A 25,295-nucleotide genomic window follows, 5' to 3' on the forward strand; every position below is an offset into this window, starting at 1 on the left:
CGGTTTTCTTTCCCCAAACTGAACCCCTGTCCCCGTTAGACATTCGCTCCCCCTGCCCCAGCCCCCGGCCCCCACCACCCTGCTTCCCGGCGTATGGGTCTGGCTCCTCTGGGGGCCTCGTGTCCGTGTGCGTGGGTTCGTACCGCTTCTGTCCTTTCGCGACCGACTTCCGTCCCCCGGCACAATGCCCTCGGGGCTCATCCACATCCTCACCCGTGTCAGAATCTCCTTCGTTTTGAAGGCGGACACGTTCCGTCGTTACGGACGGACCTCGTTCGCCTACCCCTTTGTCCATCGACGGACACTGGGTTGCGTCTACGCCTTGGTTGTCGTGAATGCCCCTTCGTCTGGAACGGGCTCGGGCCCCAGTGGACAGATGGTCGTTCCATGGCCCCTCCGGACCCGGAGCCTCCTCGCTGGGCCACGTGCCTTCGCGGCCCGAGGTCCCCATTGAGGTGAGAGGCTCAGCGCTCCGTGTGGCCCGCTGAACTCCTGTGAGTTCTGACCTTAGAGTGACCTTGGGTGTGCCGCTTCCTTTCTCCTCTGTCAGGAGGACATGATGGTTGGGGACAGGCCACTCGCCTGGGGATCCGTTAGCTACTCACGTGGTGCCTGGCTCCTCAGAATGTCCTTAGATGGCTGTTTCTGTCCTGGGTCCTCCCATCTCCACTGCCGGCCCCATTCCCAGCTCCATTCATTTTATCCACAGGTGTTCGCTGGGCGCCTGCCCTGGTGGGCACTGGGTGCCTGCAGGACGGGGCCTGAGGAGGTGGCTTGGAGCAGCCTCCGAGGGGCGACGGACGTGCCAGGCCGAGGACGGGCGCCACCCTTCGTATGCGCGCCCCGTGCCTCAGAGTTGTCTCACTTAATCGCACCCGATCCTGCCATGCGGGCGGTGTTCGTACAAATGGGTAAACTGAGGCCTGGGGTGGTTAACGGACTTGCTCGAAGACGAAGCTCGCGTTCGAACTCGGGCCTGTCCCGTTGCGAAGCTGCTCTTCCCCGTGGCTTCCCGCTGCCTCCGGTGAGTGTCGTTGGCTGGTTTCACCGCCTTTTTCTGTTTCTCGCGGGGCGGGGGGATTGTGCCTGCTCCCCCCACCCCCGGCTCGCCCCGTCCCCCGGTCCTGCTGTTCGGTTCGGTGCTTGTGCAACACCTGTTCGCTTCCCACCCTGTTGACATGGGGCTGTTGCTGGGCTGCATTTGTTTCTGACCCAGTCAGCCTGGCAGGCAAGTGTCGGGCTGTGCGCAGAGCCTCCCAAAATAGCGGTGGGCTCCCCGCCAAAGACAGACGGCCAGACCGTGCGCGACGGGCTTGGGCCCACCGAGGATGACTCAGTTCTCGGCACCCTAGCCACCCCTCCTCTTCCTGCCCTCCTCTTGAGCTCCCCCAGCGCTGGCCACCAAATGCCCCCTCAGGTGGCCTCACCCCTGGGGGGTAGCAGGAGACTGCCACAGGCGTCCGGCTTCCGGGTGCTGGCTGGGGTGGCTTGGCTTTGGCCTTGGGCCCGGAATCAAAAGTTTCTCATTCCCTGTCTATGACTGAATGGCCCGATGACCTTGACCGCGGCCCCTCACTCTCTTGGCCTCAGTTTTCCAATCAGAGATGGGAAAATGCGTCCGCCTACCTGCCTCGTGTTATCGTGGGGGCAGAGGTCCCACCGAGGCCGCGGGAAGGTTGGTCATAACGGCAGTGCTGAGTTATTTTCTTCTAATCCCGACAGTTTTGAATGTGGAGATCCAGCTCAAAGGAAAGCCCCCTGTTAGCAGGCTGTGCCGACGACCTCATCGTCGTCGTGATAATGGCGGCCGTTTCTTGGGGGTCGTATTCTGGGCACCTCACTAATTCATCGCCGCTTAATTTACTCCTCCCGTGGGGTGGACGCGCACGTGGCACTGGACCTGCTTTCGGACACGGAAGAGGCTCAGAGAGTTTAAGTAACTTGCCAGACCAAGCACGGGGTGGAGCACCATGGATCCGCCCTCCCGCTTCGAAGTCTTTGATGCCTTGCCTCCTCCTGCAGGTGTCCCTGCTCTGGGCTTCCCCTCCAGACCCTGAAGGCTGCCCGTGGCTGCCAGGACAGCCGGAGGCTCTGTCTACATTCACACAGGGTCCGGTGTGGGACGGACACCCACCGAGGCCCCTGCCTTTCGTGTGGCACATTGAAGCAACTTCCGAGAACAGTCGACAAGCATGTCCCAAGCACCGGGCTCCTCGGTGGCCGTGCTGGGATGCGACCGCAGATGGCCCGACCCTCCCACTGCCCCTCCAGAGTCCAGAGAACAGGAAGCCGTTGGCCGCCGGGGCCCCGGTCCTGCCCCTCGTTCCTGCCCCTTCATCCTCCTGTCCAGGTGTGGGCCTGGAAACGCGCGAGGGCAAAGCAGGTGTCTGTGGCCACCAGGGGACACACGGGGCCGGGTTCTGTCCCCAGAGCTGGGCCTTGGCCATCGCCTGACTCTGTGCCCGCGGCCAGCGTAGTTCACTTGATGCATGTGGCGGTGTATGCGCGTGTGTGCGTGGGCTCTCGCTTGGTGACTGATCTCCGTGCACTGTGTGTGTCCCCTGGGTCAGGGCCTACAGGGAGTGTGTGTGACCGCATCAGCTGCGGGATGGACCAGGACGGACGCGTGGTTGTCCCCGGGACGCGGGGAAACCGCGGGCACTCTGCTTCATCCTCCACTCCCCGATCCGGCGAGCTCTGCAGATGGAGCGCTTTTCCTTAACTCATTTGGCAGAAAAATCCCGCCTGAACCGAGGTGAGGCTATTTATAGTCTGGGCGACGCTATTTATAGCCTTTATGAGTTCTCCGCTCACATATTTCACAGTGGAAATCGATTATCGGATGCTCCTGAAATGTGCAGTATGACCCATCGAAAGTGAGGGCAGTTCTGAATTCTTAAACGCATCTGGCCCAAGGTACTTTTCTACCAGTCGTGAAAGGCATCTGCTCCCCCCGCCCCGCCACAGCGTCCCTTCTTCCGTCGCTAACGGGGCAATGCCACCGGCAGGCGCCTCCAGCACCCCGCCCGGCCCCTGGCAATGCCCAGCGGTTAGATATTTTTAATATCACCGTGGGTGGTCCAACGCGTCCTTTTCCGCCAGGCACGGTGTGGGGTGCTCTCCACACTTCAGTCTGACCCCCTCCTTGGAGGGGTCTCCTCCCGCTTCGTTTACAGATGAGCTAGCGGAGGCTCTGAGTTTCAAGTATCACATCTAAGGACAGAGAGTTGGAAAGGGCGGGCCGGGGCTCAGACTGGCCCCTTCATCGTGCTGCGTCTCAGGGAGAAAGTGCGGGCACGTGGCCCCTGCCCCCCTGGGTTTGCACGCGTGCAGCAAAGCACTGTTGAAGTTGGGCGGGAGCAAGCTTGTGGGCGCCAGGGGGCCGGGAGGGCAGCAGACGGATGCGGGCCAGGCTCCCTCCCCTGGCAGGGCGGAGGGGGAGCCTCGCTGCACCCCGCTGTCCGCCTTCTGCGGCAGTTCCTGCTTCTCAGCCGGTCCCTGGCGCGGGAGCTCCTGCACCCCGTGCCCCTTATCTGCTCCCGGCGGCCAGTGGCCGAGGGCGCTCCGGCTGCTCCTACCCTCGGATCTTTCCCGCACTAGTTCTCTGACCCGCGGAAGCACCCGGAGACCGCGCGGCTCTGCCCAAACCCTGTCTGCTGCTGCTCTTGGGGACCACCCTCCCCCCACAATGACCTTCAGGGGCTCCCTTATATCCGGGAGCTTGGCAGGCTCCAAAGGCGCCAGGTGTCCCTGGTCCCCAGCGTGCAAGCTCTTTCTCGTGCCTCTCCCATCATCCCAAAGGCCCCTTGCCCCCCGCCCACCAGCACAGCCCTGGGGAGCCCTGGCCCAGCGTTTAGCCCGTCCCCCCAGGACTGTCTCCCCTCTGCCTGGGCCACACCTGCCCCGCGGGGCATAGTGCCGACAGCGCTCGCTCCTGGCCGTTGGAGGGGTCCTGTGACAGCTGCGGTTTCGGCATCCCAGGGCGGGCTGGGGACAGTGGCCCTCGCACAGCTGTCGGGGAACTGGCTCTGGGGCAGGCACCTAGTGTCCACTGTCCCTCAGCACCAGCTCCGCTAGCAGGGACTGTCTTACTGCCTCCCTATGGGGCCAGAAGGTTTCTGGGCGCTGCGTGGGCTCAGAGGAGGCCATGACCACCCCCCGTGGGGAGATTCGGGCTGAGGGGCCGGGCTTCGGTTCCCGCTCTACCCTGGCTTCCTAGAATGAGGGGAACAACACCGATAACTGAAGTTTGGCTCATTTTTTTTTCTGAACCAAATAATTTCCTTTTGGAGATGAAATTCGTGTCGCGTAAAACCACGTTAAGGCGAACTGTCCGGTGGTACGTAGTTCATTAGCCGTCTCGTGCCACCGCCACCTCTGTCTAGTGCCAGGAGGTTCTTCTCACCCCAAAAGCAAACGTGTAGCCATTAGCAGTCACTCCCCATCTCCCGTCCCCCAGCCCCTGGTGCCCCCCAATCTGATTTCCTGATCTACTGTTTTGCTGGTTCCCACGGGTCACCCCGATGAGATCACAGGCACGTCGGATGCCAGTGGCCTTTCAGGCTGACTTTCTGGTTTCACTTTGCCCCGCTGTGCCCTAAGCTCACCCTGTGCTTTCTGCTCTGTGGCCCTCAGGGCAGCCCTGCGTCCCGCCTGGCTGTGGCCCCCAGCCTTGCACTGGTCCAACAGGGACTTTCGGGTAGATTCTTTGAAGGGCAAATCATCAGCGGCAAGCTCAGCCTGTGGGAGGGGCAGGCTTCCCACCTTATGGGGTGTTGCTTGTGTGGGGCGGTGTGCTGGAGGTTGGGCGTGAGGCTGGGAGTGTCCCCGACAGCAGGGAGCTCAGACTCAGCTCCAGAAGCCACGATGCCGTAGTCACGTCTGGGCCCTGGTAGGTCCCTTCCTGGCCTTCTCTGAGCTGGCGGCTCTGTCATAGAGACCCCGTGCCAGGGCCCATCATGTGTGTGAGGGAGGGCTCACCCCCAGGGAGGAGGGGTGTTGACCCGCCAACTCACCCTACCCTCCGGATGGCCCCCTGGAGAATCCCCCAGCAACGGTCCAAAGCCTCTGAGAGCTTTCTCTTTGCCTGTTCGGACACACCAGCCCTTTATGCCCTGCCATGCGCCTCTTCGGGTGGTGTCCTGCCCAGAACCGGCACCCCTCCGGAGGTCTGCACAGCGCCCCTTGGCATGCTGGGCACTGACGACGCAGAGATGAGCCAGAGCGGGCACTGCCCTCGAGCCTCGTGGTTTGGGCACAGATCGCGGAAGGGGGTGCGCTATGCACGGGAGGTGCACTGAGGTGGTCTGCGGGGGCTCGTGGAGCACGTGCTAGTTTAGCCAAGCCTTAAAGGACACTTTGGGAGTCTGCCAGGTGGGGAAGGGGTTTTTCGACAGAGGAACAGCGAGCGTGAGTTTCAGCAAACGCTTCAGGCGGCAGCGAGGAGCTCCCACTGTGCGCCAGACCCAGAGACAGCTGGAGGATGGAGTGCCGCCCTTGAGGGCTTCAAAACTGGGACCTGAGGTGGCTTTGGGGAACATGAAGAAGGATGGATGGAGCTGGAGAGACAGGCAGCCAGTTGTGGGGGACCTGAGAGGTCGTGGGGCGGAGCACGAGGCTGGGAGTGGCGGGGAGCTGTCCCGTGTGGTCAGATGCACTCTGATGGCTCCTGGAAGCGTGGAGACCGGTCAGGAAGCTGCTCTGTCCCCCAGGGAGAGCTGGCAGGGCTGAGGGGGGACAGAGACAACAGGTAGGCAAATGAGACAGACCTTGGTTCTGCATGGTGAAGTGGGATCCACAGGGAGGGACCTCGGGTGAGGCTTGGGGACCTGGTACCATCTGGGCTAGTCCCTGGCTAGCGAGGCTTTGGCTGAACTGCCTGGTCTCAGCCAGCCTTGGTTTGCTCTTCTGAAAACTGGCTGGAAAGAAGGGATGAGGAGTATGGGTCTGTAACTGCTTTGAGGAGTAAGCTGGGGAAGCGGGGTGCGCTTTGTTTCTCGCTGTCCTGATAGCTCATGGCCCAGCTGCCTGGAAGGTCACGTCTGAACCTCTGGATGCATCGAGTCTTTGTGGCTGCAGGGTCCCAGTCTCCCCCATGACGCCAGGGGCGGGGCGGGGGAGGCAGCCACACTGGGTTCCCGCCTCTGCCCACGCCTTGCCTACGCCTCTTCCTCTGTGGTTAGTGACTCAGGACGAGCCAGATGGCTCTGCTTCTTCCCCTCCTGCTTGTCCATAATCCCTGGGGCTTGTTCCTCAGCTCAGGGTGGCCGTGGGGGGCGGGGCACCCGGGAGGTTCCCTGCCACTAGCTGGGCGTCCGTCCGGGAGTCTGAGCTCAGTGGCACCCAGTGCCCCAGCCTCAGCGCATGTGGGCGCATTGCCCGTGGAGGTGGGGAGAGCCCTGCGGAGCCCCGCCTCCCGCCATCCCTGATTCACGCGGGTCTGTCTGGGGCGCTTTGTAAATATTTACAAGAGGAAGGGACGGTGGCACCGCTTTCACTCACAGGGACATTCCTCCCTGTGCTTTCCCCCGTGTTCCCGTCAAGACGGGATTCACACACGCGCGCGCGCGCGCGCGCACACACACACACACACACGCACACACACACACACACACTGGTTAGGATCTTACGCTTCAGGGCACCCCGACTCGCCCAAGGCGAGCAGTGACTTCGGTCCGTGCCCGCATGGTCCCCATTCAAGGCCAAGAGCTGGACCTCAGTGGACAAGGAACCCTCGGGACTACAGAGCCCTGTAGGGACACGTTACGTGCTCCACTCTCTGGTCGTTGGCCTTGTTCTTAATGAAATCCTGTGGGCATGCCAAGTGGACGTGACCCCTAATTGGGCTGAATGTGGAGAGAGCCATATCTGCAGGCCCAGGCTGTGGGTAGTTACCCCAGCACCTGGCCCGAGGCTGAGGAGGACAGGGTCAGTGTCCATACCACACCGGGCAGGGAGAGGGCAGCAAGACCGTGTTAGCCCAGGAGGGCCGCAGTCCAGTCTCTCCACACTCGGGGTCTGGTGGAAGGAGGCAGCGGTTTGGTCCGGGCCCCCAGGTGTTGGCAGCAGCCGCTGGCACACAGAGCCAGGCCCGGGCCCGCAAAGGCACCCTCCGCGGCGAGCAGCCACGGGGGCGTCGTCCCCACATCTGTCTGCTCAGGCGAAGCCTTCACGGTGAGAAGCTGGCTTAGAGCACGCTGGGGCAGCTCTAAAAAGAAGACGAGTGAGTCTCCCAGGCAACATGAGCATGAAGGATCAGCCTCCACACCTCCCCGGTACCCAGCACTGCCTGAGGGCGCCCGCTAAGTGCAGGTGTCGGCTCTTCTTCCCAGACAGGTAAACCGAGGCCAGGGTTAGGCAACCCATACGAGTGGCTGAGCTCTGCCTGACCCTCCCCCACCACGCCGACCCCAGGGCCCGGGGCTCAGTCCTCAGGGACCCCCCCACCCCCACCCCAGAGCTGACATGAGAAAGCTCAACAGAGCTTGGGACGAGGAAGTGGTGCGGGTGGACCCGGGAGCAGGGGTGGGGTGAGGTCAACACAGGGAGAGCCCCGAGGGGCTGGCGGGGGTGGGACAACATAATCAAAGGGTCCGCTGTCCGCCCTCCTCACCTGCAGGTCTTCTCATTTCGCTTCCCCACAGCGTCCACTAACAGCTCAAGAGTGTGTGTGCCTGTGTCTTGAAATCATCATATTATTAGTATACTGGGGACGCCCGCAGACGAGGCTCGCGGGGAGCTCTCGGCACCAGGTCCCCCCACCTTGTATGCTTCTGCGGGGCAGGGGTGCAGGATGGGGGTGCGCCTAGCAGTCTGGCAAAAAGGAGGACTCCCACAGGGGGTCTGCAGGCAGGATGAGTCTGCTTTTGAAGTTGGTCAGAAAATCCCGTAGCCTGAGCCTCCTTTGGAGTAGGCCAGGGACACGTAATCTGAGCAAAGTCTGCTGATGTGTGATAAGCTGACAAAGAGGCATGCAGAGTGGGACAGTGTGTGCACAGGAGCCTGCTGTTCCTGCAAAGCCGCGGCAAGATGTCACTGAGCTGGGTTTTATTTTAGTCCCAAATATTGTATCTGTTTAGCACCCAGCCCGGGCGATGCTGTGCACGCCGGGTGGGCCGTGCGGGTGGTGTCGACGCCTCCTGGAGGGGAGCAGCCTTTGAGGCCATTTCAGGCCCCCCGCGCAGGTGGACCCAGATTTGTTAGAAGCCCAGAGAAAGTGCCCCGACTTCACGGATAAAATCTATGGGTGGTGAAGGGTGACACACGTCCAGAACAGCGGGTTTGGCATCGCCCCGCGTCTCCCTCCACCCCCAGCCTTCCCGGACCCGGTCACCTCCCCAAGACTTCCGTGAACTCAGAAGGCGGACTGTGAGATTTCAGAATGATTGCACAAAGAACGGCCGCCTTACCGATTTAGAACTTTTAATCCTTTTTTGACCTTGGAGTAGAGTGAAATTTATCTTCATGCCCTTAGGAGGAAAAGGTTTGCTCAGTAGGTGAAGAGCATGCGGACGGTCAAAAGAAAAGGCATCATCCGGCTGTTTGTCAGGACTTCCCTGGTTTTGAGTAACAGAAGTCCGACTCGAGCTGGCTCTGGCGACAACAGGACCTACCTGCAGGGCCGTGTCACCGTAAGTGCAAGGACGGGGCAGCAGCCTCCGCAGCGGCAGCAGTGGAGATCCAGATGCCACCAGCGCTGGCCCTCGTGTTTCGCTCTGCCGAGACCTGCGTGCCGGTTCCGGTGTCCCAGACTGGCTACAGGGAGGGCACAGCTGCTGCCTGTGCCAACTTGTTTTTTTTAAAAAAAAAAAATCCCTGGAATTTAAGCAGGGGCAAGATCACGGTCTGAAGATCGAAGACACACCCCAGCCTTCTCTTCCTGCTCCAAATCCCTCAATATGTTTGAACAACTATTATTCAGTATCCATGGGGGCAAAGAGACGCCTTTAGTACATAAGAAACCATGAGGAATTTCCAAAAGATGGAGTGAAAATGGGGTTAGGTTGGAAAAAGGAAACAACATGGCCAGTATTAAACCCAGGAAGAAGGGAGGCTTCCGGGTGCGCCCCAGGCCTGGGTTCTGGGGTGACCTGCACAGCTCGTGGGATGAGCGGGGAAGCAGAGGGAGTACACGTGCTCTGGAGGAAGAAGGCGCGGAAGGCCCTTAAATCTAGGCCCTCTAGAGGGTTCTACGCTTAGAATGTGTGTTTAAACATTTAAAGATTGTCCCTGGAACGGCAGTCAGCAAACGGTGGCCTGCAGGTCAGGGCTGGCCAGCTCTCTGTCTGTGTAAATAAAGATTTATTAGAATACAGCCATGCCCATTTGTTAACGTATTTTCTATGGTGCGTTCCTATCATAGCGGCAGGCCTGGGTGGTTGTAACAGACCGTGTGGCCTGCAAAGCCTGAAGGACTCGCTGTGTGGCCCTGTACAGAAAAAGTTTGCCGATCCCCATTCTAGAGAAATGAAAACGAAACATAACATCCGACCCATTATAGAAAAAGAAAAGAGATCTAACGAAACAAATGAATCCGATAAAGAGCAAAGAAGAAAAGAAATAAATATGGTAAACAGAAAATGTTAGGAATTAGTCTAAACATCAGTGCACATAACAAATGTTAAGTTAAACTCACTAATTAAAAGGTACCCTCGAAATAAAAAAAAAAAGGTCGTTTAAACGAGACTGAAAGTAATCCCTAATAAACAGCAAAGAAAGCAAAGAAAGCAATATTAATATCAGATAAAAGAGAACTACAAATGAAAAATATTTTAGGGTATAAAGGAATTGTTCACACGGATCCACCTTTTGATCCACCAAAAAGTTAACAGTTAAAAACCATGGACTTTGCTTAACAACATAGCTTCAAATACATTAAATTAAAAAAAAAAAAATACAAAGTAACAAGAGTGGGCTTTTAAAATCTCCAAGGTTATCTCTTGTGGTAGATTCATAAATGTACACGGGTGAGAAAATTCTATAGAACTTAATACATACACACACCGCATACACAAATAAGGACAAGTAAAACTGGGGAAATGTGATTAAAATCTGCAGGTTGTAGCGATGTCAGTATTCTGGTTGTGATTGTAGCAATGTTGGTATTCTGGTCGTGATATTATAGTTTTATAAACTGTTACTACTGGAAGAAGCTGGGTAGTGTACAAAGGATCTTCCTGTGTTATTTCTTACAAGTCACGTGTGGATTTAGAACAATCTCAGTGACATTTTCAGTAGAAAAATCTTCAAGAACAGCTCGTTAGGTCGAAAAAAACTAAATCGCTCTCAGGTTAAATGGGGCAGTCAGAGTGAACGTTTTAAACTACAGCATTTGAAATAAATGGCAGTAAGACCAAAGCCAAATCACCACTCAGAGGAAAAATTGTTGCCCTGGATTCATTTATTAAGAGACAAGTAAGACTAAAAATTATTGAACTTAGCTTTCAATTCAAGAAGCTAGAAAAATAAACCAAAGAAAGTGAAAAAGAAATAATTAAAAGCGAAATCAGAAAATGGAGAATTCATCAATAATTGCAAAACTTATTCTTTGAAAAGTCTAATAAAAGATCAAACTTAAAAAACAACCATGCAAAAGGACAGAAAGCATAAAGGATATAACTACAGAAGAGGTTTTAAAAAGAAAACAATGTTATATACAACTTTTGGCCGATTGATTAGAAAATCAGAGTGAAACGTGTGACTTTTCTAAGTAAATAAAAGCAACCGAAATTGGCTCATTGAGGGAATATATTTGCCCCTAAAATAGGGATAAATTCTCCCAAACCTTTAGGAAATAGATAATTCTTATGTTAACTATTTTGGGGTATACAAAATGATGTTATGAGTTGCCTTTCAAGAAACCCTGATACCAAAATCAGAGAAGAATAACTCATCAAAGCTACAGGCCAATCTCACCTTTGAATAAAACCTAAATTATTTTTAAAAAAAATTTTTTTAAAACCCAAATAAAATAACAAACTCAATTCAGCCCAATATTAAAAGAATAATGCAGCAAGACCAAGTAGGATTTATCCTAAGAATGGAAGGAAGCTTGAGTATCAGAAAAATGTTCATCTAATTTACTATATTGACTGTTTGCCTTTTCCTTTTCAATAGTTAAGTTGTTCAGGATTAAGATCGTTCTCATCCTATAACAGACAAATGGATGCCATTTGCCTGCTGCTAAGGGACAACACACTGTCTTGCTTCCTTTCCTGCGTACTTTTCCTGAGTGTATTTCACAGGTAGGGTTGCAGTGGGCCGGGTCCTCTTGGTTGGGGTGACAGAAGGAAGACCTGTGACTCAGGTGACAGAGGGAGGGAAGGTGGCGTGCTGTAGTGAGCAGAGCAGAACGTTTAAGCCAGGCCAGGCCGAGAAGAAAGCGTAGAGACTGTAAGTTCCAAGCTGCTCAGAGAGGGAGGGAGAAACCCGATGGCAAGAGTGTGGTTTGAATTGTGTCCCCGCCCCCAAATAAAAAAAAAAAAGATGTGTCAAAGTCCTAACTCCCAGTCTCTTGGGAACGTGGCCTTATTTGGAACTGAGGTCTTTGCAGATGCAATCAAGTGAAGATGGGATCCTGTTGGAGTCGGGCGGGTCCTGAATCCAGTGATCAGCGTCCTTATAAGAAGGTCATGTGAGGACACAGGGACCCAGGGACACAGAGAGAGAGAGAGAGAGAGGGCCACGTGACAAGACGAAGAGAGGAGAGTGTGCAGTGGCCAGTCGAGGAGCAGCAGGGATTGCCAGCAATTTCCAGAAGCTAGGTGAGGACCGTGCGACAAGGTCCCAGCTACACCAAGGTACCAAGGTTTGGAATCTGTGAGAGGATAAATTTATGCTGCCTAAAGCCACCCCGTGTGTGGCACTTGGTGACGGGAGCCCCAGGAAACAAACACACTTGATATCTATTTGGGAGGAAGAAAGGGAAGAATGAGCAGGGCGGATCAGGCGACAGCTCGCTGGGGGTTTGGTGGGGTCTCGGCCTGGCGGTAATGCGCAGTGAAGCCAACATACAGGCCCTCCCCTGCCCCCCGGGAAAAACAGACCCCGTCCTAAGTCTCAGAGGATTTCTACAAATAACCCCCACAGAAAACGGGCCACTCAGAGCCAAAAATAACCGAGCAGAGAGGAGAGAAGCCTGCCAGAGGCAGCACAGACAACTTATGGCAGAAACAGACCCTCAGGACTCCAGATACGGCGGCACTCCGGCAGCGTCGATAAAACGGCTGTGTTTGCCGCGTTTAAATAAATAAAAGGCAAGGTGGAAAATAGGCGCGGAGAATAAAAAGCTGTGGGGAAAAAAAAGATGAAGCAGATTTGAAAACAAACAAACAAACAAACCAGATCTCTTATTGGGAGAGTAGCAGAGCTGAAGAAAGGGTTAGTAACTAGAAGCCAGGGAAGAAGGAATGGCCTAGAATACCACGCAGGAAGGAGGAGGAAGCCGAAGAGAGGATTAGGCACGTGGAGAAGAACACCTGACATTCATCTGATTAGATCCCCGGAAAGAGGAAAATAAGCCAGAGGCCACGCGTGGAGAAAGAGTCGCTGCGAATTTTCCAGAACTGATGGAGGACAGAGGCGGGGGTGGAGAGAGGCTTGGAGAGACCGACAGAATTGTGGAGACCTCGCTGAGACTCGGCGCCTGAAAGGTGGGGCGTTCTCCCCATCAGGTCCTGGGCCCACAGCTGGATTCCAGCTGGGCCCCGGAACACGGCTCGGGAGGCGCCGAGCCCTCCGCCTTGACTCGGCTCCGACCTTGCTCAGCTCTTCCTGCCCACAAGCTACAAGGTGTGAGCTTCCTGGGAACCAAAGGGTCCTCAGGGTAGGACCAGGTGTCAGCGAGGGACGGGCCTCGAGACTTTGAGAACGTTGCCCCAAGCCAGGCGGGGTTCTTTCCCGAAACTGTCCGGCTCCAGGGAGCAGAGTCCCCGAGACTGTCACTGGTCCCTGTGCGACCCCGGCCGCCTCTGCTCCCTTCCCTTCCCATGTCGTGCACCCACGGGGCTTTCCAAGTTCACCCGGTGGTTTTTTCCCCTCTGTGTTTCCTCCCCTCCCTCTCTCCGTCCCTGGAAAGGGACGGCATCCATCATCCGTGGGAGGCTTATACGGGGCGCTGAAGGGAAGCTAATAACCCTGTAGGGAAGAACCCGCACCCTGGGAAACTATCCAGGCATGTGTCGTGTCCGCTGGCAGCCCCGGGGGGCCCAGCTGTAAAGGCCACGCCACTCACTCAGCCGGCGGGAGCCAGGCCTGGGCAGAGCTGCACGGACATGCGCGTCTGCGCGTGCACGCGTGCGGGGGACGCTGGCTGGGCCTCTGGCCCGGGATCCAGCTCGGCCTGCCTGCTCCCTTTCGAGGTGAGCACTTGGACCCGAGAGCTGGTGGCCTGAGGCACCAGGACCCTTGCTTACCCGAGGGCCTAGTAGACGGAGCTCTGGATGGCAGGCCAGGAACGTGGATTCCAGCGCCTTCCGTCCGTGACTCGCCGTGTGGCCCCGTTACGTGACTCAGCCCCTCTGGGCTTTCCTCCTCCCGCCTTGCGCTGGCTGCCACCGAGCATCAGCTTTCCCAGGGTGACAAACTGTAACACGCCGTGCACATCCGAGAGGGGGTGGCAGCCACTTGAAAGTCACTTGGGCCACCTGACATGGCTGTACCTCATTTGGGGCCCCGCCCCGCAGTGGGAAACGGCACACAGCCTTCTGTCTGTCTGTCTGTCTGAGGTTTATGCCCCTGCACACACTCTTGGCGGAGGCCAGTCTGGCTCCGTGAGCAGTCTGAGTCACAGACGCTGTCAAGAAGCCGGTTTGTTATTCCGGGGACCTGGCAGGGTGGGTGCGCTATTCTTGGAGAATCCTGTAGCTGCTCCGAGGAACAGCTAACGGAGCAGTTTGTAATTAGCACTTTGGCTGCTCAGCAGTGTTATCTGCCTATAGACGGGTTTGGGGATTGTTTGCCAAGCAGGCCTTCTTGAGACCCTACTAAGCGCCTGGCTCCGGCCCCGGCTCCGTCTCCATAGCGCCTGCTGAGAATGAGAAGATGAATCAGAGAAATTTGCTCTGGCTCCATCGGTCCAGGCACTCCTTGTCCCTGAGCGAGAAAGGTGAGGCCCCTGTGGGGTCGAAGGATGTGAGGTCATTCTAGGGTATGGAGTTGGGGCTCTTGCACTGACCGGTATGTGTGGCCTGGATCACGACAGGGAGCCAGCTGTGCCGAGGCCCGGGGGACGGGCGTTTGATGGGCAGGGCACGCCCTGGAATCAGGCCGTATTCCAAGAGAAGGCGGTAGCCCAGCGGGCTAGTGCTTAGCGAGGCAGGCAGGGCCCAGGCGTCAGAACCTCCTTCCTTGTGAAAGCTGAATAATAGTCCCTGTCGGGTCTTTGCTGACTCACGCAGTGCCTGTCTTCTCCAGCGGCCTGCAGACTCTGAGGGCTCTGTCTCAGTCCCCTGGGCCCCCAGCACCGTACCTGGCATCAGGCTCAGTGAACACCGTCAGACTCACGGAGTTCAGAAGGGCTCCAGGACGAGATTTCATGTTGAGACTAGAATGTAAGGACCTCGTTTGTTCCTTTGTTCCGTTATGGAGTTGAGACTTTCACCTCTAGGCACATTCCTTTTCTTACGAGCTATTCAGGGAATGAATTTAAAAATACACATTCCCAGGCCCCTCGGCCGTGGGGAAGAGTTGGGCTGGTACCAAGGAGTCTGTGTTTTGAAAGAAAGAGCAAGCTGGATTTCCAAGGTCCGTCAGAAACATTAAAATAAAGCCAATAAATCACTCTCGGGTGGTGTTTACATGGGACTGTACCTCTGCTCCAACGTTTGTACTCACTACAAAATAATCTGGAAGAAAAAAGCAGAAATTATTTCTCCAAATCCTGCATCTTTGTAAAAAAGCGTTAAAGCTGTCCTGTGCGCCCACATCATATCCGGACTCAGATGCAGCCGCCATGAATCCATCAATAAATATCTCTAGCCTTAAATACACCACTTAAAGTTTTGATTCCTTCCAAGAACAGGGCACACTTGCCTTTTCCATCTTTAGGATCGACCTGAAAAAGTGAGAGTTTGGAGAGAAAAGCATAAAATTCCATTATCCATGCTAGGGGGATATATTTATATGAATCGATATAACTTTAGATAATTGTTCAGTTGTTAAGCTGTTTCTGTCCTGGCTACAAGGAAAGACAAATCTGACTCCAGCATTTACTGAGTGATGGGAGGACAAGGTACCTTAATGACCCAGAGCCATAGTTTCCTGAGCTATAAAAATCATCCTAAAAGCCATGCAATGGAATATTATTCTGCCGTCAAAAGGAGGGAGGAGCTGGCATGCGCTACAGAGTGGGCGAACCTTGAAAACACGATGCTCAGAGAAGAAGTCAGACACGAAAGGACAATAGCGTATGATTCCACTTAAACGAACTATCTGGAACAGGTAAATCCGCAGAGGCAGAAAGCAGATCATGCATGTCGGGGTGCTGATGGGCATGGGTTTCCTTCTGGGGTGAGAAAACGTTCTGAAATTGGGGGTGGCAGTTAACAGAACTCTGTAAATGCACTAAACACCCCTTTATGAGGGTGAACTGTGTGGTATGGGAATCACATCTCAGTAAGAAAAGGAGGGTTATAGGTCTGACTCGAGGCAGTCGTGAGGGTTAACTAACTCGCAATTTATTCGTGTAGTCGGGAGTGTGTGAAATGACTGAACGGACTTAAGACGCCACAGGACTGGGCAGAAAGTCAGGTTTTCTGCGTGTGGGGCATAGGATGTGATGAGGCCCCAGGGGCGAGGGACTGCGCATTTCCTCCTGCATCCTCCTCAGGGGGTACAGGGAGGGGGAGGGGGAGGCTCTGCAATCTGTGCCTTTCCGGAGCGCTCCAGTCACTCCCCAGGGTCCTGCATGTTTGGGAACCATGGTTTTAGGCACCGTGGCGGTTTCTCCGAGCTCACAGGCTTTGATGCTCCCCCATGACACCCAGAAAGCGCTGGGCCTGTGCCCCATTGGGCTACAGTTTTGCAGAAGGAGCTGTGGGGGCACAGAGCCTTGGGGTGCCATGAATAGGATGGGTATAAGGGGGTAGGACTAAGGACACTGCCTCCTAAAACCCCAACGTGAGGTTTATGTCCCCATAGAGCCGAGGTCGGCCCTCCGGGGCTACTTATAGGCTACACAATGCCAGCTTCTTTATTTTGGGGGGCGGGGCGTGGGGGAAAACAAAATTTAAAACTATCATCATTTGCAGCTGGTGGCTGACAGGCCCAGGGTAAGCTGGCTCGGAGCCTCGGAGCAGGGGTCTGCGTGGAGGTTCGCTGCTGGGCGTGTGGGCCGAGCGGGAAGGACCTCATCCAGGCAGCAATGCACTCGAGGGCCGTGACCGTCCGCCTGCCCGCCGCGCACGCCGCATCAGTGTGTGTGAGATGCAGGACTCAGCGAGGGGCTGGAGTGAGGGCTGAGCACCAGGCCCCCGGCTTAGCCCCGCCCCGCGGAGGTCACGGGGGCGGGGGGGCCTTGATTGACGTGATTCCACTGGAGCGGTGGGTGGGAAAGAGGTTGGCAAAGGGGAGCAGAGAAACGGGGTGGATCCTAGAGCGAGGTGGGGTCAGATCATTAGGTCGTACACCAGAAATTAATATAACGTTATATGTCTATTATGCCTTAAAAAAGTTAGCTCAAAGAGGGGAGAGAGGGAGAGCTGTGAGTTTTTGTTTGGTTTTGTGCCCATGGGAGCCATTTCGTGCACGTTTGCGTGCTGGCGGGTGGGGGCTGGGGGCGCCGGGGGAGACAGGAACCGATGGGGGAGAGGTAGCTTCGGGAAAAGGTCCTCCTACGACAGGAATGGGAGGCGGGCTGGCAGGCTGGCCTCCCACGGGGCTGAAAGCTTTATGCCTTGTAGCAGGGGCGGTGGGTGCGGGCGGGTTGGTGGGTGTGACTGTGGGAATTTGAGGAAATAAGGACCCAGGGGAGGCAGGAACTGGCCGGTGGGGAGTGTGGGTCCTGGATCGCTGTGGCAGGACTGCCATCGCCACCTGCCTCCCAGACGTCCAGACAAAACCTGGAGCCCAGGCTGGCCGAGAGGCTGTGACTGTCGCTCGTGTTTGATGTGTTATCATTATCACATCGTCATCGTCATAACAAAGGGTCATCACCAGTCTGGGCGAAAATCCCAGCTCCGCGTCTAGTTCACTCGGGTGCCCTAAAGCCGCCGTTTCGCAGGTGGCGGATGGGCAGAGGTGCTGTGGGGCAGGGCCTGCAGCCAAGCCCTGTGCCGGACGCCAGCTTGACAGGAGACCTCCCGGCCTCCAAGCACCCCCTGAAGTAAGGCCAGCGTGGTGGTGGCAGTGACCCCCAGGGTACCTAGAGGGTAATGAGTAGTGGGGTGAGTTCTGGCTGGTGTCCTCGTGCTCGTCTGTGAGGATCTGGGCCTCAGTCTTAACGTCCTACGTGCAAATCTCCTCTCCCCTGTGGGGTCTGATGACAGTCCGCAGTGGCTTGGCGGTCGTCCCCAGCTTGGCACTCTGGGCGTACACGATAAGATTTATGGTCTCCAATGGGATGTTGGTGACTGCAGAGGAACCCAGAATTTGGGGCTCTGTGGGGATCCCTTCGGTGCTCAGGCCAGGGTGAGGGGAGAGGCTGTATCCTCCTCTCAAAGGGGTCCAGGGCACCGGCGGTAGGGGTTCAGTGGGTGAAGGGCGCTGTATCCTCCAGCTCATCACGCCTGCAAAATCTAAGTGTCATCTCATTTATAGAGTGAGGGTGGGGCTGGAGCAAGGGTCCCTTGGTGGAAGCGCAATGTCTAACAGACAACGGGGATAATCTGGGGGCAGAGCTCGCCCCCCACCACGCAGCTCTTCCCAGATCAGACGTTCATGGGGGATGCGCCCACTTCCTGCTTTGCGCCCAGGAGACAGAGAGGCAGCCAAAGGTGCTAGCTTCAACCCCAACCCCAGCCAGGCGACTGGGCCCTGGGGTGCAGAGGACGCCCCTTCCCCTCTTGCATCCCTGTTGCCCCCTCCCACTCATCGGGAGCCTGCCATCCTAGAAATAAATGTGGGGAGAGTTCTTTCAATACTGCTCACTTCAGCCCCTGGATTGGGGACCAGCCGGTCGGGGAAGCGGAGGGCAGAGGAAGGGGGCTTTCCTAGAGAAAGTGGGGGAGAGACCCCGGGAAGCCAAAAGGGATGTTCCGGATACACCGGCGTCCCCAGAAGCTGCCCGTGGCTCCCGCCTTCCCTGCCCGCCGCCCTCCCACACTCCGCTGCGCCGGCTCTGGCTCGGAGTCGCTTCCGGACCTAATGGCCAGAATGCAGCTGAATCGCGTTTGGACTCGTTCCTCCCCACATCACGTCTGCACGGCGTCCCCGCTCAACTCCATCTGTGACGTCAAACCCCAGCGAACCGTGGAGACGGAGACTCGCTTCCGCGGGCTCGGTTCTCGCTTCCCCTCCCAGGCCGGGGTCTCGCCGTGCCCTCCCCTTGGAGGAGTTGTCGGCCTTCCTTCCCGTGCCGTCCGCCTGCCCTTCTGAGCCAGACCCCGATAACCACCAGTTGTCACCGCAGTCCCTCCAGCCCGGCCACCTGACCCCTTTGAACTTGAAGCTGTTTTGCATGGAGGTCGCCTCTCCCCCAGGATGCTCGGAGGGTCCCTGACAACCTCAGGTTCCCAGCTGGGGAAGCCCCAAGAGGGCTCCTGCCCTTGACCCCTCGGACAGAACCACGTGGCCACAGGGGTGCACCCCTGGTGTGGAGTCGTGCGCAGTGGTCACCTAGATTCCTTGCCCGGCTTTCCTCGCAGAGGGGCCTCTCGAGACTTGCCTTTTTCTTTTTTCCCTCTTGCTGTGGCCTGTGGAAAAGCAGTGAAATATACTTCTGTCTAACCTATCACGACTCCAGCAGGGGCAGAGATGAAATGTGTATCTGTCTCAGATGAGCCCAGGCAGCCGGAATGAGCATAATGAGATTGTCTGAGGGTTCAGCTGCTGGGAGCTCAGGGGACAGGCAGACGCATAAGACACGCTGCCGTCTCTCATTAGGGGGCTGGGGTCTGCCTGTGTCTCCTTGCTTCGGGCTTGACCAGGAAGAAAGCAAGGGATCCTTTGTGCCCATCAGGTCTCCCTTCCGGCTGCAAAGCCACCCGGGACCTGGCAGGGACCATTTGTTCTCCAGACATCCGTGCCCTGGGTGCTGCTGGGCTGTCTTCCCGTGATGGCAGTGGCTCCAGTGTCTGCACCTGGGGCAAGCGGCCCAGCCTGGTCGCCGGGCCAAATACAAGCCCGACACCTGCCTCGCACAGTAACGCCTCTTGATTGCTAGCTGAGTGCTGTTTGGAACTGGGCTGGGCATTTATGTGCCTTGTGTGAGAATTTTGTAGAAAGTAAAACAAAAGACCAAAGAGATTAAGCAGTTTGCCCGCAGTCACAGCTGGGAGGTGGCCAGAAGGTCTGTCCGAGTCAGAGGCCACGATTTTAACGACCACGCTGACCACCCTTCTTGGGCCGCTTATGCACATGCTGTTCAAACTCTACTGCCGTTGCCTGGCGAAAAGTCACATAGACAAGTGCAGGTAAAAGCTGCGCAAAATGCCGTCGGCCTGAAATAACCCTCACCAGTGTCCAGAGGACACTACTCCGGACTCTTTATACGGACGTGTACAAGCAGAGTAGTCATAACTTTGTGAAAAAATGGATCATACTCTACATGCATTTAAAAAATAAAAACCGAATTTCATTCGTCTTGAATTTAACCAAAGACAGATCTTCCATTTGCATTTATGTGCATTGTAATAGAATGAAGTTGCTTAACTTCACAAAAAACATTTCTTTGTCATAAGTGATCATAGTTCTTAAAAGATTAAAGTTTAAGAGAGAAAAGAGAAAAACTTTTTAAACAGCTTTATTGAGACGCGATTTACATACTGTACAATTCCCTCATTTAAATTGTACAAATCAATGGGTTTTGGTATGTCATGTCATTAATTTTTTTAAATCGTGGTAAATATGTAACGTAAAATTTGCCATTTTAATTATTTTCACATGTACGATTCCATGGTATTAGTACCTTCACAATGCTGTACAACTATCACCACTACCATTTCGAAAACGTTTACGTCACCCAAATAGAAACTCCATAACCATTAAACAACAACTCCCCCTTCCACCCTCTCCCCGGCTGGTAACCTCTAATCTATTTTCTGAGAGAAAAACTTCGAACGGGTTGGAATCATTAATTTTTTTAAAATAATAAACTTTGTTTTTGGAGCAGTTTTAGGGTTACAGCGAAATTGAGAGGAAGGTACAGAGATGTCCCAGATGCCTCCTGGCCCCCATGTGCCTTCCCTACTGTGACTGTCCCGCACCTGAGTGGCATCTTCGTGACGATCGATGACTCGACATGAACACATCGTCACCACCCAAAGTCCATAGTTTACGTTAGGGGTCACTCTGCGTTGTATGTTCTCTGGCCTCTGACTAACATATGACATGTACCTACCATTGTAGGACCATATGGAGTACTTCCGCGGCCCTAAAATGTCCTGTGCTCCAGCTAGTTGTCCCTCATTAACTTTTTAACCTACAGAATGAACCGACTCCCAAGCAAAGGACGTGGAGGAAATTATCATCCACCTCTGTTCTTCCGTTCTCAATTTTTGTTAGTTATATTATGATTTGTGTATGTGGTCAAGGTTTCTATATTCTAGTCAATAACTATAATTGCCTCAGTTTCAAAAATATTGATTCATTATTCATCATGATTCCTCCATGATGAATTTATTTTGATTTATGTTTTGGTTCATTGCACGTCAGCGTCAGATAACTTTTTAAAGATCTTATGCATGTCTAAGCACCTTAAATTCACGTTTCAGTTGGTCTATTAACGATATATTCAAAGGAGAGTTTAGCTGGGCATAAAATTCTGGTTCCTAGATTCTTTCTCTTAGAACTCTATAGAATATGCCTCCACTGTTTTCTGAAATTGCGTTGCTATGGAAGGTTCCCATTCTCCTCACCTCATCTCCGTGCACTGCCTAGTTATATGGTTCTTTTTTTTATCCTTTAAGCTCAGTAACTTTTTTTAGGATGTCTTGGTGTTCATTGCTCCATCAAGTTTTCTGGGGTTGCAGTGTGGCAGTTAATCTGTCGGGCCAAGTCTTTTTTATGCCAGGGGATTTTTTTCATTCTATATTTGAATACTTTTTTTCCTTTTTCTATTTATTTTCTTTCAGAATTACACCAGTTATGTGTACATTGGGTCTCCTTTTGCCTCCCCTATCTGTCGTTGTGTCTTATTAGTCTTTTCCAGTGATTCTTGCGTGATTTCCTCCAGCCTGCCCACCACCTCTCTACTCGTCACACTGTGCTTTGTCTGTTTATTCATTGCTTATAAGACGGTTTTTTAAAAATCTGTGATGTATTTATTTTTCTTTTCTATTTCTCCCCTGAGCTCTGCTAGCATACCTCTCAGCTTTTATCTCTTTCTGTCGTCAAGTGATTTCTTTTTCAAATTTCCATGTCTCCTTTCTTCCACCTCTCTGCCCCCGCTAGTTTTTAAGAGATCGTGTCAGTAAATTCTCTGAGTCGATGGAGAATTATTTTTCTCAAGTCTCTCCGTATTTCTCTGGATGATTCCTCGTGTGATGTATGTTGTTCATTTCCCCCCCACTCTTAATTTATAGGACCCGTGTGGGTTCCTTTCTGGTTATTATTCTCAATAGCAATGGGTAAAAATGTAGAGAGCAATCCAGAGCAGTCTGCAGCTGCATTTGGGGCTTATTTATTGTCAGGAAGACCCTCTTCCCAGAGCTTTTATTTATCCTGTGCCCCGGGACTCCAGCTCTCTCAAGTTTCAAAGCTCATTCCTGGCTCACAGCAAAGCTCTTCAGTGCTGTGACTCTCTGTACTATGACCGGCCCTTGCTGCCCCTCCTCCCTCTCTCCCAAGCCTCATTGCACTCCCGGCATCTCCCTTAGCCGGAAAGCTAGGTTCTGTCATAGAAATGGCTAGTTGGCACGATTTTTCCATCATTACTCTTTTTTCCATTACACGATGTAAAATCACGTCTCTGCGTGTACTAAATTGTTCCTAGCAGCACCGTTCCCATGAGCCCCAAACTGGAAACTGCCCAAGGACCTATGAACAATGAAACGGTAAAGTCAATGATAGGATATTCACCCAATGAAATACTAAGACAGCAAAGAGAGGGAACAACCTACGGCTATGAGCAACGACTCGGATGAATCCGCGAACGTGAGGCTGATCCAAAGAAACCAGAATTAAAAGAGCACATACAGTAGGATTCCCTATGATGCTGTAGATAGCTGGATGCTGGCAACTCATAGGCTTCAACCTAATACAAAGTCCAACAACGGGCGAGAGACAGAACCGGTTGTTCGTGATTGGGAGATGTGGCTAGAAGGGAGCACGGGGAGCTTCGGGGTTGTTAATTTTCTGTTTCTTGATCAGGGCGCTGGCCAGATGGGTGTGTTTAATTGTGCGAAAACATCTCTGCTTATGATATGGGCACTTTTTTGTATCTGTGTGATAGGTCAATAAAAAGTAACAAAACAAAACAAAACCCAGGGAGATGCCTATCCTCCCCCGGGGGGCCACCATGGCCCTAAATTTCATTGTTCCAACGGGTCAACCGTGGCCATGGCCTTCAGGAGGTGGTGTGTATTAGGGGTCAGGGCTCGTGTGAGCGAGCGCTCAGCCCGTCCCTCCTCCCAGAGCAGACTTCGTGGTGTCCGGCTGCTGTCATAGGCTGTGATTTGGGGCTGTGATGATTTCCTTGTCTCATCAGCCATGCTGACTTTTCTCGGTCTTCGGTCATTTTGTTTTGTTTTTGAGGGAGGACGGGAGAACGCAGATGCTCCAGCTCCACCATCTCCAACAGGAGGTCAGGATAGATTACTAAACTGACTCTGCTGGCGTAGCTACAAGAAACAGGCTTGACTTTTTTTCTTAACTAAATGAAACGCTAGGACTTGACGGGATGAGAGACTAGACTGTCGGCCCTTCACAGCGATCGTGTAAACACAGCACCCAGAATGGCCAGCGCTCAGAGGTCAGTGCCGTCTGTCTCCTGAGTTCTGCATCTCTTGCCAGGAGCATCCAGAGAGGGTGCAGGGTTCTGAAGCCTTTTCGAGGGGGAGCTCTGGCAGGTGTGGGTGACCATAGGCTGCTTGGGGCTGCTTGGAAGGACAATGTTTGCTTCCGTGTGGAAATGCTAATCGTGAAACTCACGCTTTCCGGTCCTACCTTGTCTGGCAAGTGTCTTTTCTCCCCTGGGAGAGAGAGTCCTCCTAGATGTGGGTGATGGTCTCTTGTCACCGTGGTCCTGCCCCACTTCTGACACTGACCTCTAGGCACATGGGTGAGCAGTCACACTTAGCTGCAGGGGATGGTCTGGTCTTAGCCTTGAGCATGTCCTGCCCCGTGGCGAGTGTCCGCCCTGTCCCTTGTCCTCCCCAGCAATGCGGGGGACGCACCCTGTGGGAGGCCGCTCCAACGGTGCGTCCTGTTCCTGCCTCAGGGCCTTTGTTCGTGCTGTTCCGAGCCCTCCCTCCTGTTATTAGTCACCGGGCACTGAACTCTAATAGATAGAACTATTGATTTTGATCCCTTGGATTCCTAGAGCTTCTCAAGAACATTTATTAGAGGTTGCGGCTGACCTCTGTTATTTAGATGATGAAATGAGGCTCGCCCAAGGTCACTCTGGGTCCCTGCATTTATCCTTGTGTGGCAGAAAAGGGGCACAGGGTTAGGGTTAGGCAAGCTTGGGAAACCGCCCCCATTAACCCTTGGTTTTCCCTTTCCTGTCCCCAGTTCTCATTTCATCTGACTGCCCCGAGAGTACAGGTCTCTCCTTGGTGTCGGGAGATTCCCGATGCGATGCCTGGTCTGCCCACGGAGCCGGGTGGAAGTCCGTCCAGGTGTGAGCTTGGACGCCTCGATGACCCCGCCGAGCCCGGGCTCTTGTTTCATACCCTATCGTGGAAGGAGGGGACATTCTGGGGGCTCTGGGCCGTCGCTTCTCTCTCCGGTGGCATCAGCTCCCAGCCAGATGTGAGCAGGGGCCCGCGGGCCTCGGGGAAGGCGGGTCTCAGAGCTGAGCGGCCCGCAACCTCTGCTTTCTCGTCTTCCTGGACCATTTCAGCTTGGACCCTGAGCGCATGCCCGCTCAGCTATGAGCTGGACCCACCTACCTTAAAAGAAGGTTGATGATGATCTGTTTGCACTTGAGCATGGCCTCTGGAGAGCCCGGCCACTCCTGTGATAAGTTTGGGGCTTGGGGTCGATCGGGGTACCTGAGAGGGGAAGTCCCTCCCACTGAGGGGCCTTCCAGGTACAGAGATGTAGTTGAGGGGGAGTAAGACAGGAGGCATACCTGTTGGGGCCGGGGAGGGCATTGCTCAGATGCACCACAGGAAGCCTCTGGGTCATAGAACTCCTTCATTTGGGGTCTTTTAGGGCCATAGCTTTTGTCTTATCTATGGCTGCCAGGTGTGGGGTGCAGTTTCATGGGATATGCAAAGTAGTTGAACTCTCATTGGCTGAAAAGATGTCTATCTGGACTGTACTTAAAGCAACTGGATGTGTGAGAATTTGAGCTTGGTGCCGGGGGCTTTGAGCGAACAGTTCTACCTACTGTAAAGGACATAAACACATGGGGGTCGCGTTAGGCTGATATCATGGGGGGCATCTCTGGCTCACGGATGTAACATCCCACGCCCTCTGCCTCTCTTCCTAGGTGATTTATTAAAGAATTTCTTCCAGCCCGATGTACTGTCTGTCCCAAGAGTTCTGGTATATTCAATTTCCGCAACCTCGTTAGCTATCCAGTAATGCATTAGTGCCTGGGCGATGTGCAGGCCTCGTGCAGATGGGCCCCAGGGACGCTGCCTGCCTGCCCGGCCGGCCCTCGCTCTTATCACTTATCAGAGTGTCCTGACTCTGGTCACCGTGACTTCTCGCCGACGACTGTCCCCAGCGGGGCCCTCGTCACATATAAGATACGACTCTGATTCTGCCACTCCCTGTCTTGTAAACCTCCACGCAGCCCCAGGAAAGAGCATAGAGTCTCTCGGGGGGTAATTGAATATATTTACAGCGAAGCCCTCACCATGCAGAAGACAGATTTTGCTGAGTGATTTCATTTTCCAGACAACTGGGAATAGGCCTCTTTCAAGCATTAATTTTTTTAAAAAAAAATTTGATTGCTTGAGGTGCACGTCTTTACCAAATACATTCTTTTGTCATCTTAAACAGAAGCTACTATGAGTACCTTGTTTATT

The 25,295-nt window shown here is 54.3% G+C and overlaps 1 protein-coding gene across 5 annotated transcripts in view; it reads left to right on the plus strand.

Annotated features, from left to right (window-relative positions):
* LOC120616031 (membrane-associated phosphatidylinositol transfer protein 2-like) overlaps nt 1–25,295 on the plus strand; it is a 103,299-nt gene that overhangs the window by 67,418 nt on the left and 10,586 nt on the right. The gene's annotated exons all lie outside the window — the stretch shown is intronic.

Source organism: Pteropus medius, unplaced genomic scaffold (genome assembly GCF_902729225.1).
Source record: "Pteropus medius unplaced genomic scaffold, Ma_sr-lr_union100, whole genome shotgun sequence".
NCBI classification, from domain to species: domain Eukaryota; kingdom Metazoa; phylum Chordata; class Mammalia; order Chiroptera; family Pteropodidae; genus Pteropus; species Pteropus medius.